The sequence below is a fragment of the Chelonoidis abingdonii genome, chromosome 2 (genome assembly GCF_003597395.2).
Source record: "Chelonoidis abingdonii isolate Lonesome George chromosome 2, CheloAbing_2.0, whole genome shotgun sequence".
Classification (NCBI taxonomy): Eukaryota; Metazoa; Chordata; order Testudines; family Testudinidae; genus Chelonoidis; species Chelonoidis abingdonii.
This window is the reverse complement of record NC_133770.1, coordinates 183,496,934-183,512,651: the sequence shown is the minus strand read 5'-3', so window position 1 is coordinate 183,512,651 and position 15,718 is coordinate 183,496,934. Positions and strand designations below refer to the sequence as shown.

At 40.6% G+C, this 15,718-nt stretch overlaps 1 protein-coding gene and 1 pseudogene across 9 annotated transcripts in view; one reads left to right on the top strand and one right to left on the bottom strand.

The window, feature by feature from the left end:
- HIVEP1 (HIVEP zinc finger 1) overlaps positions 1 to 15,718 on the bottom strand; it is a 193,496-nt gene that overhangs the window by 73,218 nt on the left and 104,560 nt on the right. The gene's annotated exons all lie outside the window — the stretch shown is intronic.
- Positions 12,491 to 12,620, top strand: LOC116832521 (U4 spliceosomal RNA; annotated as a pseudogene).

Sequence of the window (15,718 nt, the reverse complement as noted above, 5' to 3'; positions counted from 1 at the left end):
TTTCCAGCTGCACAGTTCCCTGACTAAACTGTGATATCCACAACAAGCCAGGCTACCTAAACAGACCAGGGTCTGCGCTTTGCTTTCTCTCCAAAAAGACTATGAACAGTGTAATTGCTAGCTGTTACAAATTCCCCCACAGCACTTTTGAGCACATTTATTCTAAAGGTAAAAGTATTACAGAAAAATAGTATTAAAAAAATAGAACAACCTGCACACATGCTAAAACGTGTATCAGAAGACTCCCCCAACTCCATCCGCAGACTCTGATACATATTAGTCTTTCAAACCCCACAACTGGATTTTCCCCATTTTTAAATTCAGAACCAGAACTCAGGCTGAGCAGTTCAGCTCAGGCCTTTGATTTCCATGAACAGACAATGAACAACATCCAGGGCTTAACTTCAAAAGGCTGGGTTTTTGCATAAATGGAGGTAGGGAATTTACACTAAACTCCCCTTAGATATTCACACTTATTGAACCAAAAGCCCACTTCTGTCCAGCACATTATAGCCCTTTGAACTCCCAGGCCTCACATTACATCTCCCCCAGAAAGGTTACATATAATCCTGGCCCACAATAAAACATAACAGTGTATTAAGGCTTTTTTGTCTATTGCATGAAATAGTCATATACAAATTCATTATACGACTGTGTAAATTTACAAAAATCTTTACCAAAGTAATGCAATGTTTGAGATCTGATTTGCTTTTAAATAGTAATTACACGTGGGCAAGGCAGAAGCAATCAAGCACAGAATGATAAACTATCAGCTCCCTCATCAAATCACAAAAGCCTCATCCTTCCAAATCACTCTGCTTCTATGAATGCTAATACTTCCATTGGCTGGTCAAATGCTTCTTGCTCAAATTCTAATCAAATTTCTTAAACCTTTTTTTCATAATCTATCTTGTGGTATAACAGTCATTGCCCACATGTATCTAGATGGTGGGTATACAGAAAGCAGTCCTAGGGTGCTGTACTGGCTCTCTCTGACTTTTGCTTCCATTCTTTCCCATCATACCCCATACCAGCTTATCTCTAACGTTTTCCCACTACAATTTTTCCTTGTTTTTTGGTTTGCTTTGCTTTCTTTTCACTTCCCTTTCCTTCTTCCCTGCTCCCCAGTTACTCTCAGAGATGCTGGAACTAGGGATGATGAGGGTGAGGCTGCATCCTCTGGCTTGAAGTACTAACAACCACCAAATACATGGTAAAAGCTTTCAGCACCCCCACTATAAAAATAGTTCAAGCACCTGTGGTTACTCTGCTTCATTCTGCAACCAAATGTGAGCAAGAGACTCTGCCAAGATATCTACGCATTACTTCAGAGACCTGCAATTTGTCAGTTACTCTTTGCTCCTTGCACATGAAGTAGAGAAGTAAAATACAAACAACAACCCAGTAATATAATAAACGTGCCAAACAAAGGAAAAATATAAATTACTTGAAATCTGTCTTCCTTTTTATTCACCCAGGAACCCGATACTGGCTTGAGCTCCACAGCTCTGTGGAAGTAATTCTTAGAGCTGCCTGTCTGAAAGCCTGCTCAAAACCACGTTATTAAACATCCACTTTCTCTCTCTTGCTCAAAAAAAAGCTGTAGACTTGAATAAAAAAAGAAAGCAACAGAGAGCAGAAGTGAGGCATCTACTTCCACTCCAACACTACTCTGTGAAAGTTACCTTTTGGATTCAGTTTTCTGGCTTACAGATGAATAGATAGTACATTATTCAGTTTCTAGTATTTTTAGTTTATTCCAGAGAAGCATTTTAAAACATTATAAATCCATACACCAGAGCCAACAATTACTCTTAACATGCATATTTTCTGAAAAAGAATGCACTTAAAGATGTGCAAGCCTCTCAAAAAAAAGGAGGACCGTTGCTAAGGGTCTTCCGCAAACTAAAATTAGTAACACTAGGGACACAGTATTTTAAAATATTCAAAATATTTCTACATTCCTATATGTGATGTCTATTTAATTATAGCAATGATTTCTCTGAGCCTATTGCAAAACAGTTATGAATCATTCCTGTAAGTGTGTTTTCATGACTAAACAACAAAAAACTAGAGTGTGTGATACAGCATGGCCAGAGGGCAGCGTAAGAGTGTTAGCAGGGGGCCTTATTCCCTGCCAAGGGAGGAAGGTTTGCTTTAGATTAACTAGAGCACCTGACTCCAGTCATGGGATATAAACCCCTGCTTCAGTCAGACAGGGGGTGGTAGTTGAAGGAGAAAGGCTGGATTGGAGCAGAGTGCAGATTGCAGAAGAGAAGAGTTTGTCCAGAGAGAAATAGAAGGTTTGGAGGAGTGCTGCGGTGGATTGGGAAGCCCAACAGAAACCCTAGGTAAGGGGCACCAGGCTTGTATAGAAGAGAGGCGAGAAGCCCTTCACAAGCTGACGGGTATGAGAGGGAAGTAACCCAGGGGAAGAAACCGCTAGTCAAGTGGTTCACCACAACCCCAGGGCCCCTGGGTTGGGACCTGGAGTAGAGGGCGGGCCCAGGTCCCTCCCTCTCCACTCCCCTCCTCCAAGGACACTAGGGGAGTGATTAAGAACTGGTCCAGAGGCAAGCAATAGCGCCCTGAACCTACCCCAGAGAAGAGAAAGCGCGAGACCCAGCAGAACAGTACCGGCAATTTGCCACAAGTGCTAGATATAGAAAGTAAGTCTAAATGGCGTAAGCCATAGGATCTTCATTTAAATTAACAGCAGACTGCTAAAACCTTTTGTTTCTGTAACTGACCGACTTTTTTAACCCTCATACAGCAGACTGGACCTTCAAATAATGACAGAAGTTTTTAAAATATTTTTTTCCTCCAAAGTTAAAAAAAATTTTTTTAAGTGTCAATACCTAAATATACATATATACATGAAAATAATTAATGCGGCCAAGATAATATTCTACCCCAATTTAGTCCCTGATTAAACAAAGCACTTAAGTACATGCTTAATTTTAAGCACAAATAGTCCCTGTACACTAAAGCCTATGCAGGGGAAAGGCTGGAGCAGTCCTGGGCCAGGAAAGCTCTGCCTCTCAGGCACTGCGGAACATGCTTCCAGGAAAAGGAGTGGTAGAAAGAGAGGTCCAGCAGCCTAGGCAGAAGGGAGAAGAGAGGCAATATCCTAGAAGGGTACTGCTCTACTGTAGTAGGAGAAACAGCTCTTTCCACCTAGGTCCAGCTGTGAGTCTCTCTCCTGTCCTTTGAGACATTGCCCAAGAGGTAGTGAGAACTGCGTGCAGGGGCATCAGAGGGTCGCCTGCTTTAGCCCTGAGACTCGGAGGTTAGAAGCAAAGGACTACAAGTGAACAGCAACCATGCCCCAAACAGCCATTTGGTGTGATAGGAAGGGCCCAGAGAAAGGTGAGCAGGCGGTGGGCCTAATGTAAGCCATCCCACACTATCACACTTTCAAAGGCCCTGGGTGGACCCAGGTTCCCTTACACACCCCAAATTCTCCTATACCTAGTCCTGGGATGGCAGGACTAGGGGGTTACTGACAAGTAGGCTGATCCAGCTGAACCCCATTCAGAGGGTTCAGGACAGATTGAACAAAAAAGGACTGGAGCATCAAGCCCTGACCACTAGGCCTGTTGACTGAAAAGAGAACCACAGCACAGTCCCCTTAAAGTCAACAGACAAAATTTTAAAATACAACTAATGGTTTTGGGTGCCAAACTTGAAATACTTTAAAAGGGCCTGACTTTTTTCAGATGGAGGGTGCTCAGCACTTTATGAAAATCAGGCCCCTTTTAAACATTTTAAGTTGGGTACCCAGCCAAAATCAGTCGTTCTTTTGAAAATCTTGGCCAATGGGCTTTAAAAAGAGAAACACGTGCTTAATTGCTTTGCCGAACAGGGTCTTAAGATTATTTTTTCTTCATTAGGTGAATGAAACCTTAAGAGCCAAGTGATCTGCTTTTATATAAATCACAATTGGAAATAAGTCAATAAAACAAAATCCGTCATTTCACCATTCAAAAGGATCAAATACACTGACTAGAAACCTGATCTAATGCCCACTAAAGCTTATGAATTTTTCCATTTACCTCAATGACCATTGGATCAGCCCTCTAAGACTTGCTTCTTCTACACACAGTTTTTGTACCCGTATTACACCTCTACCCCGATATAACGCGATCCGATATAACATGAATTTTGATATAACACGGTAAAGCAGCATTGCAGGGGGGCGGGGCTGCGCACTCCAGCGGATCAAAGCAAGTTTGATATAACGTGGTTTCACCTATAACACAGTAAGATTTTTTGACTCCCGAGGACAGCGTTATATCAGGGTAGAGGTGTGAATTTTTTTTAAAAAAATCAAAATAGTTACGCAGGTACCACTTTTAGTTTGGGTACAATGATACCAGGCTGGAGGAGCTTATTCCTTTTCTGTTATGGGAATAAGCTGTACAGGTATAAGCAACTCCATAAGGTATAGTTGCATTCATGGTTGGTGCGTGTATTGTAGTGCTAGAACAGTGCTGGTGCAGTTAAAGCAGTCCACATATAAAAGTTGTAGAAGCCTTTAGTCTTCGAACCTCAAAACACTTACGCATGTGCATAACTTCACGCATGAGTAGTTCCATTGACTTCAATGGGACTGCTCATTTATCTAAAGTTATGCACAATTTTAAGTATTTACAAGATCAGATTTACAAGAATCAAGTATGGCTGTGAAGTTTTCTGTATGTAAAACATACTAATGCAAACTGCACTAAAAAAATCACGTTAACTGAGTGAGATTTAATGGCCAAAGATAGGAGGTCAGACTAGATGATCTAATAATCCTTTCTGGCCTTAAACGCTCTTAATCTATATATAGGGTCTCTAGAAATAAACTACAGCCATTCTATATTTTAAAGTTACTGCTGCAAAGTTGGAAAGCCCAATATGCCAGGACAATACGTAAAGAGTTGAAGAACTTCTAAATAGTTTAAAATGTTCTGGGGTACTTGCAGTGTCCGAACAGAGGTCTCCATCTTGTACAAAAATCTTGACCCACAACATATGCCCATGAGATCTTCACTTAACCATGAAAGTGGCAACACAGAGGAAAACATTCCCTGTGAATTCTCCTGTTTTCCTTTATTTTCAGCTGCCTCTTATCCCTTGTTCTTTTTCTCAACTCCCACCACCAATCAAATTACAATTACATGCACTCTGCCCACTGCCTCTTAGCCATGACAACACAGAAACAGAAGTAAACAGTGGTCGAAAGTGATACTGACAATTTTCTCTCTGTTCTACAAGATATCTTAGAGGCAGCGCAATGTTGCTAGTATCATAATCTTATCTCCTTACACCTAAATCCAGTCTTTTACAAAACGTACTTTTTGAATGACTAAGGTCTTACACATTTCATCAAGAAATGACCATGCTTGTCAGTTTTTTAGACTGATATATTTTTCACCTCAATAACCAGTAGTTAAGACCACCCAAACATTGTGGATTCTGTACTTAATATATATTGTGACCTACAGCATTTTAAAGAACTTAATTCTAATAATTAATATTAGTGAATGATTGTTTTAAAATTAAATGAAAAATGGGAGTCAGGGGAAGGAAGAATAGTTATTTCTCATCTTTCAATGGTATTGTACAGATGGACAGAGTCTGACTTGAACATTTTACCTCATATTTTAGCAGACACAAAAGAGAAAATAATTGGAGGGACAGCAATATAGACGATCTGAAACCTTCTTGTCACAGCCCAGTCACAATAGCTGTAGCACTTAAACATACACTGAAGCCAGAAGGAGAAAGTAATTTATTGGAAATAACAAAACTAGACCAGAAAAAGTACTCAATCAAGACAACTGGAAGTTTAAATGTTTCATCTAGGAATCAACAATTTGTACAACTTGGATGAACAATCAGGGAGAGTGAGATGTATGACAGTTTATATGAATCTGAAATATTTCATCAGCAAGGGAAGATAGGATCAACCTTAGCAATCTAGTAATATCACAGCACAAGGCAGGGAAGATCCCAAAAGCATAATGCCTGGACTTATCAGAAAGTTCCTCTGTGATACAATCTCTTCCCAGAAATAGGAGTCAGTTAAGACAGTGAATTTTGCCTTAAATCAGTGGTTTTCAACCAGGAGTACGCATACCCTTCAGGGTATGCAGAGGTCTCCCAGGGTTATAACAACTCATCTAGATAATTGACTAGTTTTACAACAGGCTACATAAAAAGAGCTAGCGAAGTCAGTACAAACTAAAATTCCATACAGACAATGACTTGTTTATACTGCTCTATATACTATATGCTGAAATGTAAGTACAATGTTTATATTTCAGTTGGATTTATTTTATAATTATATGGTAAAAAGGAGAAAGTCAGCAATTTTTCAGCAATAGTGTGCTGTGACCCTATTGTATTTTTATGTCTGATTTTGTAAGCAAGTAGTTTTAAAGTGAGATGAAACTTGGGGGTATGCAAGACAAATCAAACTCCTGAAAGGAGAGGTTGAGAGCCACTGCTTTAAATGACTGGATATAGATGAGAAGAAGATGCTGTCCTGAACTTGATAAGTCTTTTGATGTCATGACTTACATCAGCTAGAGAACATTATCAGAAGGAGTTCAGGTGGGAGTAGGGACATAATTAAATTAGTAGGCCCAAGAAAGGTCACCCTTGTAACAAGAGACTTCCATTTAGGGTTACAGCAACTCATCTAGATAACTGCCCATTTAGCTTCTTGGTCTGGCTTAAGGAAGACATGTCCAGCAGAGCTCTAGCCACAAAAAATGCCTTACTTAACAAGGAGAGACGGGGGACAGAAAGGGCAGAGCCAGGGAAGCTCACACCCCAGAACTTTGCAGCAGCATTTCCTCATCCCTGGTACAAATACCCCAAATCCACAGAAACCTGCTGTTCAGTTGCCGAAGCCATGGTTGCAGAGAGTGATTTTACTACTCAGAGACCATCACAGGTGATGCTTTGGAAACTTGACACAGAAAACAGAAACCCAATATGACCAGTTGGTGCTGCTTTGCCATGAAAGGAACACATTCTTCCTCTCCGTGTTATCTGATTTCTTATATATTTGCATATACCACCATGAAGAGAGGAAACAAAAAACACACCCACCTCCCCCACCCTCACCACAAAAAAACCCCTACCTCCTACCTAAAGAGAAAATAACCTGGGGAATAGCCCGGGAGGCTGAGTGGGAGTTCAGAATTCCTGCCGCCTACAGTTTGAGACAGATCAGGACTGGGATGCTGAAAGGTGACTTGAGCTTACTAAAATGGCTGCCTCAAAATTCAGCACTTCCATGAGTCGACTGTGCCAATGTGAGTTTAAAGTAAGCAAAAAGTCCATCAAGTTTAAGGACCAAAGATCGATAAATATTTGACCACCAGTGTAATGCCAAAGCCTCAATGGAGCAATTCTAACATCCACTGTTAAACAGGCATGCTATAGTATATTCCAATTCAGTACATATGTTTAGCCAAAAAATCAAAATAACCTCCAAAAGAACATCTTGACACCAAAATCTTTAGTCAAATGATTTTTTTCCCCTACAGACTGGTTTTTTTCTTTCCTCTCCAGTGTGCCAAATTTTGAATTGAAATCATGAAATGAGGCATTTTATGCTAAATGTGCCCATTTAGTATTGCATGCAGGAATAACATCTCATTGCCTGGGTCACTAGATTTAAAACACCTTTTTGTAGGAAAAAGAGTGGCCAGTGTAAGGGTCGTTAGCAAATCATTGCCTGATTTCATGAAATCCTGCCTACAGACATTTCCCCAACCATGAGTATGGAAGGGAAAAATAGAAAATAAAAGGAAAAAGAGGTTATCTAATGTTAAAGTGACCGGATAGTAAGTGTGAAAAATCAGGACGGGGGTGAGGAGTAACAGGAACATATATAAGAAAAAGCCCTGAATATCAGGCCATCTGGTCACTCTAAGCTTCCTCTGTACATAATGATGTTCAGCCAGAACAAGTTTCTGAGCAAATAGTCACTGCTCCTTTCTCTTCAGTTCTTTGATACATATTTCCATTTGAAAAGCTGGGCTCAATTAGATCCATATTGCTTGCAGCAATTAAGGAAAGATGAAGGCTCATATTTCATGGTAATAATGTTTAAAGATACATTAGATAGAAGACGGTGGGAACAATTTTAGCTCTAACAGATGGAACTGTAGAAGTTTAGACACTAGCTCTTCCTTTTTGGGCTTAACAGAAGAGAAGAGCTTAATTCAACTACACTTTAGCAGCCAATGATGCCTTAACCAGCCAGGAAGTTAAATATGGAAGGTTAGAAGGTGAGAAGGATGACATCCACCAGGGCACGTCGCATTTATGCATTACTGTAAAATTCCCGGCCCTGAGATCTTTGGGTTGCTGAAAGTGGCTCTTCACCAGTTGCAGATTGTTAATACTACCTCATAACGCACAACTTTTTAGAAGTTTCTCATAAAAAATCTTCAGCCAGGTCAGGTCACAATATCTTTCCACAAAAGGAGAATTACTTATATTTTCATCTGAGAACTCTGTTGTATCAATCATTTTAAAACACCCCTTGGCCTTTGGTGGAGGACTAACTAAATGAGCAAAAACCTGATTTAGGGAAACCTCTAGAAAGACTCAGTAATCATGTCTGAGTCCACACAAGACTGAGGAAACTAACAGGAATCCAGAGTCCAAAATTCTGCAATGTCAGTGCTTGCTTACACCAGTTCAAGTGTGATGCAACAGGCAACCCATCTGGTCAGATATATACCCATCTAAAAGGAATGATTTTGTTCTGATCTCAGATACATGAGTGCCTCTCATGCAGTCTTTCTGTTCTCTCTAGATTCTTCTCAATTTCATTACCTTACCGGCCCACAAGGACAGAGTAAACAGCAACACTGGCAGAGCAGCACAAAGTACACAAGCATATCTGCAATCACAGCAAACCAAATATCTTCACTGCAGTGTTGGTGGGGCACAAAACTCTGTTGCAGGTTTAACACTGCAGCATAGCCTTAGTTTTGGAGGATTCATTTCTTGTATACTATCAGAAAGATTTTTTTTAATGTGGGGTCTGATTCAGGACATCTGGGGCATGCTAACCTGTACAGTGTCCCTTCCAAAAAAATGTGATAGATGCTGTCATGGTACAAATCCCCACTCTGAACCTTAGCGTTCAAAAGATGGGGTACCAGCACGAATTCCTCTAAGCTTAATTACCAGCTTAGAACCTGTAGTGCTGCCACCAACCAGGAATTTCAGTGCTTGGCTTACCACTCTAGCGGTCCCCCAAAACCTGCCCGGGGGAACCCCAAGAAGCACCCAGAACCCTCTGGATCTTACCACAAAATGAGGTTTGGAGTAAAACCCCTTTCCCCCTGGCAGCTTACCTTCTTCCCAGGCTCCCCTCCCTGGGTACCCTGGAAACATCACTGCTGATTCAACCTCTTGAATCTTAAACAGAGAAGATCACCTTTCCCCTTTCCCTCTCTCTCCCCTTCCAGGGACTCTCCCTGCGAAGAGACAGTAACCCTAAACACAGAGAGAAATAGCCCTCTCCCCTTCCCTCCTTTCTCCCCACCAACTCCCTGTGAATCCAGACCCCGTCCTGGGCGTCTCACACCAGAATAAAAAAAAAACAATACAATCAGGTTCATCAAAACAAGAAACTTTTAATTAAGAGAGAAAAACAAGTAAAAATTATCTTTGTAAATTTAAGATGATTAGGTACAGGTTTTTAGCTATCGCACTGGAATACCCTCCAGCCTAAAGTATTCAGTACAAATTAAATCCTTTCAGCAAAATACAAATTTGAACTCCTTTTTTCAGCAAATGCTACAATTAACTCCTCCAGCCAAAACACACCTTTGAATCTCCTTCAGCCCAAATGCACATTGATGCAAATAAAGAAAACAAATATAAGCCTAACTCGCCTTATCTACCTATTATTCACTGTTCTGATTATAAGAGCCTGTACTGGAGAGATTGGAGAGAAACCTGGTTGCAGTCCGGTCACTCTCAGAACCCAGAGAGAAACCATCACCAAAAACTAACAGCACACACAAAAACTTCCTCCCTCAAGATTTGAAAAGTACCTGTCCCCTGATTTGGTCCTCGTTAGTGACAGCAAAGCTTACTGAACTTGTTAACCCTTTACAGTCAAAAGAGCTATAAAGTACTTCTGTTCTATTAACTCCTACTATCTGTTTATGACAGACGCATTCTGGAATCTCTCTTTTGTTGAACTGCTACTCAAAAACTTGGCTGTAATCATCAAAAAGTCAAAATACTATTACTCTAACGTCACAATAATATGATAAAGTTCTCATAACAGTTTCAGAGGGTGACATTTTAATTCTAAAATTGTAAATCTGTCAAAACAATACCAGCCTTGTTTCGTAGAGCACCACTAAACAAAACAAAACAAATAAAAATAGGTTTCCCTCCAAAATAGAAACAGAAGGTACAGACATGGCCTTGTGGTCCAAGCAGACTTGGGAGCCAGGAACAGCTGAGTTTCAATCCCAGTATGGCAAACAAATTCACCAGCTGGTACACCGCATTGTGGCTAGGAGCAAAGTTGCATATTTTTTCCCCTGTAGTCCTGCTGACCAAGTCCACTTATTGTCCTGTGACTTGGCCCTCCAGCAGGGTTACCTTTGGTCTCACCCCCTTTGAGATAAACCAGGGTTTTCACCCTAAAGTCCCAAGATCTCACACCAAATCGACAGCCCTGATCCAGTCCCAATAGTCATTCCAGTCCCAGTTTGGCTGTGGGGGGAACCCTCTGTCCTGGGTCCTAGCCCAAGGACCCTTGTAGCAACCACCAAAAGTCTGTATGGTAAGACCTCCCCAGGATCAACCCCCTAATCCCAGTTCTTAAGCCACAAGGAAAAGGAAACTAAATGGACAAAGAACAGCACCAGCTTTTCTGTCCTACCAGGATCCTCCAGCTATCTATCCTACTACTCTGCTCACAGGTAACCACAAATTGCTTGGCTCTCTGCTCAGTTCTTTTCTGGGAGCTGAGAACGAGAGGCCTATCTACTTCCCCAGGCTAGGGCCTTCTCAACTGAATGCCTTCCTTTTTAAGGTTCCTGCTCCAACAGCGGCATGCCTCACAGGTGCTGCAGGGTGGCGGAAGAGGCTGCCTGAACCCAAAGATGCTATTTAACTCATTCTTGCCTGGCGTGGGGTTTGTATACCCAATCAAACCCAGCTCTAATATTGCTTCCTCCTGTGTCCTAGGGAAATTAACCACTTCCCTGTTTCTCAGCTTCCCCATCTGTAAAATGAGAATATTGAGACTTAATTAGCTACCCAACAGAGGTGGCAGGGAGTGAGGAGTAAGGCCTCATCCTACTCCCACTGAAGTCAATGGGAGTTTTTTTACTTTATTTCAGTGAGAGCAGGAATAAGTTTATAAAGAGCTTTGAAAATGAAAAGACCCGCTCCCCCCACAATCAGTCACACTTCTTATCAGCAGAAGCAAACAGACGTCTAACAAGTCTGCTCATTCCATTTTGAGTTACTCAGAATCATAGGCATTGTCTACACTTGCGGCCACACGTAGGGTACGTGCAGCTACACGCCACAGTGAAAGGCAGTCCGTGTCCACACGCAGCTGGGCAGGGAAGAGGCAGTGGGCAAAGGCTCCAGCAGTGGGACACTCCACTACAGCACTGTAGACATGGGAGGCATGCACAGAGTCAAATGGGGTATATACCCTGGGGTTCTAATGCCCTAATCAGTGCCCCTCCATCTACGCTGCTATTTATACCCATGCTAGGTGGGCATATAGCAGCGGGTAGAGTACAGACACTAAGTGTGGACCTACCCATAGATTTTAATGCCAGAAGAGACTGTTATGATCATCTAGTCTGACAGCATACATAACCAATGATAATTCCTGCGTGAAGCCCATAACTCCTATTTGTGCTACATCTTATATCTTAGAAAAATATCCCATATAGATTTAAAATCTTGTAGCCTGATGTACCAAGAATCACTTCATAGGGACTTGTATATGTGATAATTATGTACAGGAACAAAGACTTTATGAAAACAGACAAAGAAAACATGCAACAGAATTACACAAATGATTATTAAGTTTGTGCTTTAAAGACGTTTAGAAATTCAAAAGTTAGGCAGCTCTGTTGCAAGCAAACAGAATAAATATGTTAACTCAGGGCTTAAAAAATAAAACATTGCCAAATGAGAGCTTTTCATGGTGAATGTGGAATGGGAATTAAACCTTCAATTTGTGAAGAATTTAAGCTTTCACTTCAAATAGGTAAGTGTCTATTCTTTATGGTTGTGAAGCTAACCTACAAATACAAAATGAATGGATCACAGTGACTAGGTCCAATTCCAGAGGCAAGGACATAGTCTCCAGCAAGTATAAGATAAAAAGAAGGCATTTCTGGCTAATACTACTCAGCCAAGGTGTGTGCTGCACATTTCATTAGGGCAGGGGTCGGCAACCTTGCAGAAGTGGTGCGCTGAGTCTTTTGCACAGTGGCAGTATCATAACCAATGAAGTGAATCTGAGGTGTGATTATTGCTACTTGAAAATCCGCTCCTCTCCCCCTTCCTGGTGGTAGATGGTACAGTACTACTGTAGACAGCAGAAACTGTTACCTGCTCATCTCTTTTTGTTACATTCACTCTAATTTAAGGTTTTGCGTGCCTGTAATACATTTTAATGTTTTTAGAAGGTCTCTTTCTACAAGTCTACAATATATAACTAAACTATTGTTGTACGTAAAGTAAAGAAGGTTTTTAAAATGTTCAGAGGCTTCATTTAAAAATTAAATTAAAATGCAGAGCCCCCCAGACTGGTGGCCAGAACCTGGGCAGTGTGAGTGCCACTGAAAATCAGCTCGCGTGCCGCCTTCGGCACGCGTGCCATAGGTTGCCTACCCTTGCATTAGGGTGTGTACCCAGGAATTTTTTTTTCTAAAGGAGAACATTTATTGAATACTTAATCATAAAGAACATTATTTTTATTCATCAAACAAACTAAAGAAACTAAAACTTAACTAAACTTGATTTTTTTTAAATTAACAACTAAACTTTACTTAAAAAATACAGACTTAAAAAAGGAGACACAAAATACCAAATTTTTGCTGCAGTGATAACAGAGGTATACAAAGATACAGTCAATTTTCATGATCTTTATCTTTAACCAGATATGAGCTAATCCAAATTGACCAAAACAGATTAAGGTTTCTTCATCTTCCTGTCCTAGAGAATGAGATGTTGTGCACCAGATGTTAAGGACTTAAATTCCTCAATCACATCATTGAAATTAACTGACGAAGCCAAGTCTTGTTCAATGTACAAAATCATGAGTGAGCTGAGGTGCTGTTGGAACATTATACTTCTTAGTTTTTTACATGTGCTAGTTTTGAAAAGGCTCTTTCACGCGAACAGCTTGTAACAGGTCAGATTGCAAAGCACTGAATAAATTTGTAAAAGGCCTGGAACACGGAAGACCAATCTGATTCCTTTAGCCAAATCAAGCCACTCTCTGGTGGCGTTCGTAGTGCTACCTTTAGGAACAGATCCGTCATAACCCCGAGGCAATCCAACTTCAGCTTCCAACTCATCCAAGGACACTTTAAATTTGTTGGCAATGATTCTTATATCGTCCTTGCCAATGTCTAAGCTCAGCAGTTTTCCCATAGCAGTCACAATTTTACAAATCATCTGTTCAAATCACTGGTCAATGCTGGTAATCATTGAGTCTAGGAGTAGGTAAAATGAAGTTATTCTCTCCCGCTCCTCTTTTGTATCAAAGTGATGCTGGAACTCAAATGTGTCATCAATATGAGTGGACGTTTTTCTCTTAACTGGGGGAAATTGATATATCATTCTCTACACACATATTCGTACTGTCATTGAAAACAAATTGAAAATATTCTGGGCCACTTCTCATCGCAGCCAAAGAGTTACGCAAGCTTTTCACCCCTATCACTGCAGTAAATAAGTTGAGATCTGGAGCCTGAAGGGCCTTACTCACTTTTACCACCATCTGCAGAATAGGGTGCATCATGTGAAGGACAAAGATGAGCTTTTATTTTAGCATCAGGAAGGCGAGTTGTTTCGATAATCTCTTGTAAAGCTTGTAAAATGATGGAGTAGTTTTGTTTTACAGCAGCCACTGCTTCTGCTCTGCATGCCTATCTTGTGTTTGACAAGGACTTCAAAGTCTTCAACTGGGATCCTACATTTGTGAAATCTTCTCCATTACTGCATGCCGCACAGGAGTCTCCTCCATGAAGGCATAAAGAGTCTGAACACCACCAAAAAAAATGAAAGACAGTTCTGTTTTGTTTACTTGAAGTGCACGCATCTACTAGGACAAGGTTCAAACAATGCGCACAGCAGTGTACGTAGAGTATTTCACTGTTTCCTTCTTTATATTTCATTTGGACTCTGCAGTACATCCAGACATCAAAACAGACATGTTTTGAGCCATCAAAACAGACATACATCACTGATGGCCAGTCAATTTTGAGAATGCCAAGGACGTCATTTAACTGGTCAAAAATAGATTGAGGATCAACTGTTAATAGTCTCTGAACAGACAGAAAATGCTCAACTGGACTCTGTTTTTCATTGTCAAAACACCTCACGACAATGGACATCTGCTCATGGTGTTCACAGTCAGTAGTGTCATCTACAATCATTGAGACCATTTTTCCATTTAGTGAAGACACAATCTTTTGTTGTACAACATTGTGCAAGGCCACAATTAAATCATTTTGGATGCGATTACTCAGATAGGTAGCGTTTTGAGGAGATTGTTGCACGTGCTTTGCCATTACGGGGATCATATTTTTGGAGCATATTGACAATATTTAGAAATAAACCTCTCTCATAATTGTCAGCTTTTTCATTGTGACCCTTGGATGGTCTCCCACCTTTCGCCAAACAGAGAACAATGTCAATCAGTCGCTCCACTACACTTTGGTTATGGCACCGTTGTTCTTGTTTAGACAGATAAGCCTGCTTCCCTCATCAACAATACATCGGTAGGCTTCCCTTCATTAAAACTTTACCACGAAGAACAGCTCAACACATGAGATTTTGACAGTTGGTGGTTTTAAAAACATTCATTAGCCATATGCCATTTTCTGAATCCCTTATCAAGAAATGCTGGATCAGCGTGACCTTTGTTTGCTGCATCATTAGAGGAGAAGAAACGGCAGTAAAAGCAAAATGCTGCATTCTTTGATGGGCTATATTCTAACCACCTATACTTTTCATACCAATCAGACTGAAAACTTCTTTGTTTATTCCCTATTTTACTTCTAGGAAACATGCTCAATCTAGGCTAATAAGGACCTCTAGATAATCGAGACTGGCGTTCTAATCTATTTTTTGGACTATCACAGACTGGGTCATCAGATGGAATGTTTAATGGTTTTGAATAGGAATTACACTGACCTGAACAGAGACAAATTCTGTTTCTGTTGGTCACTACTTAGTTTATTGCACGCACTGGAACTGGTGGCGACATTATCTTCATGTAAGTTCTTAACCGAGGAGTCCGAGATATTTGAAATAGTATCAGCACATTCATTATAATTCAGTTTGTCTGTTCCTTTTCTTATCTTAACAACAAACCAATCCATATTTTAAAATTAAAAGGAGATATCATATGATTGAATTAAAAAGTAAGGCCACAGGCTTGTTATGCTATTTCGGTAGAGTACACGTGACGAAG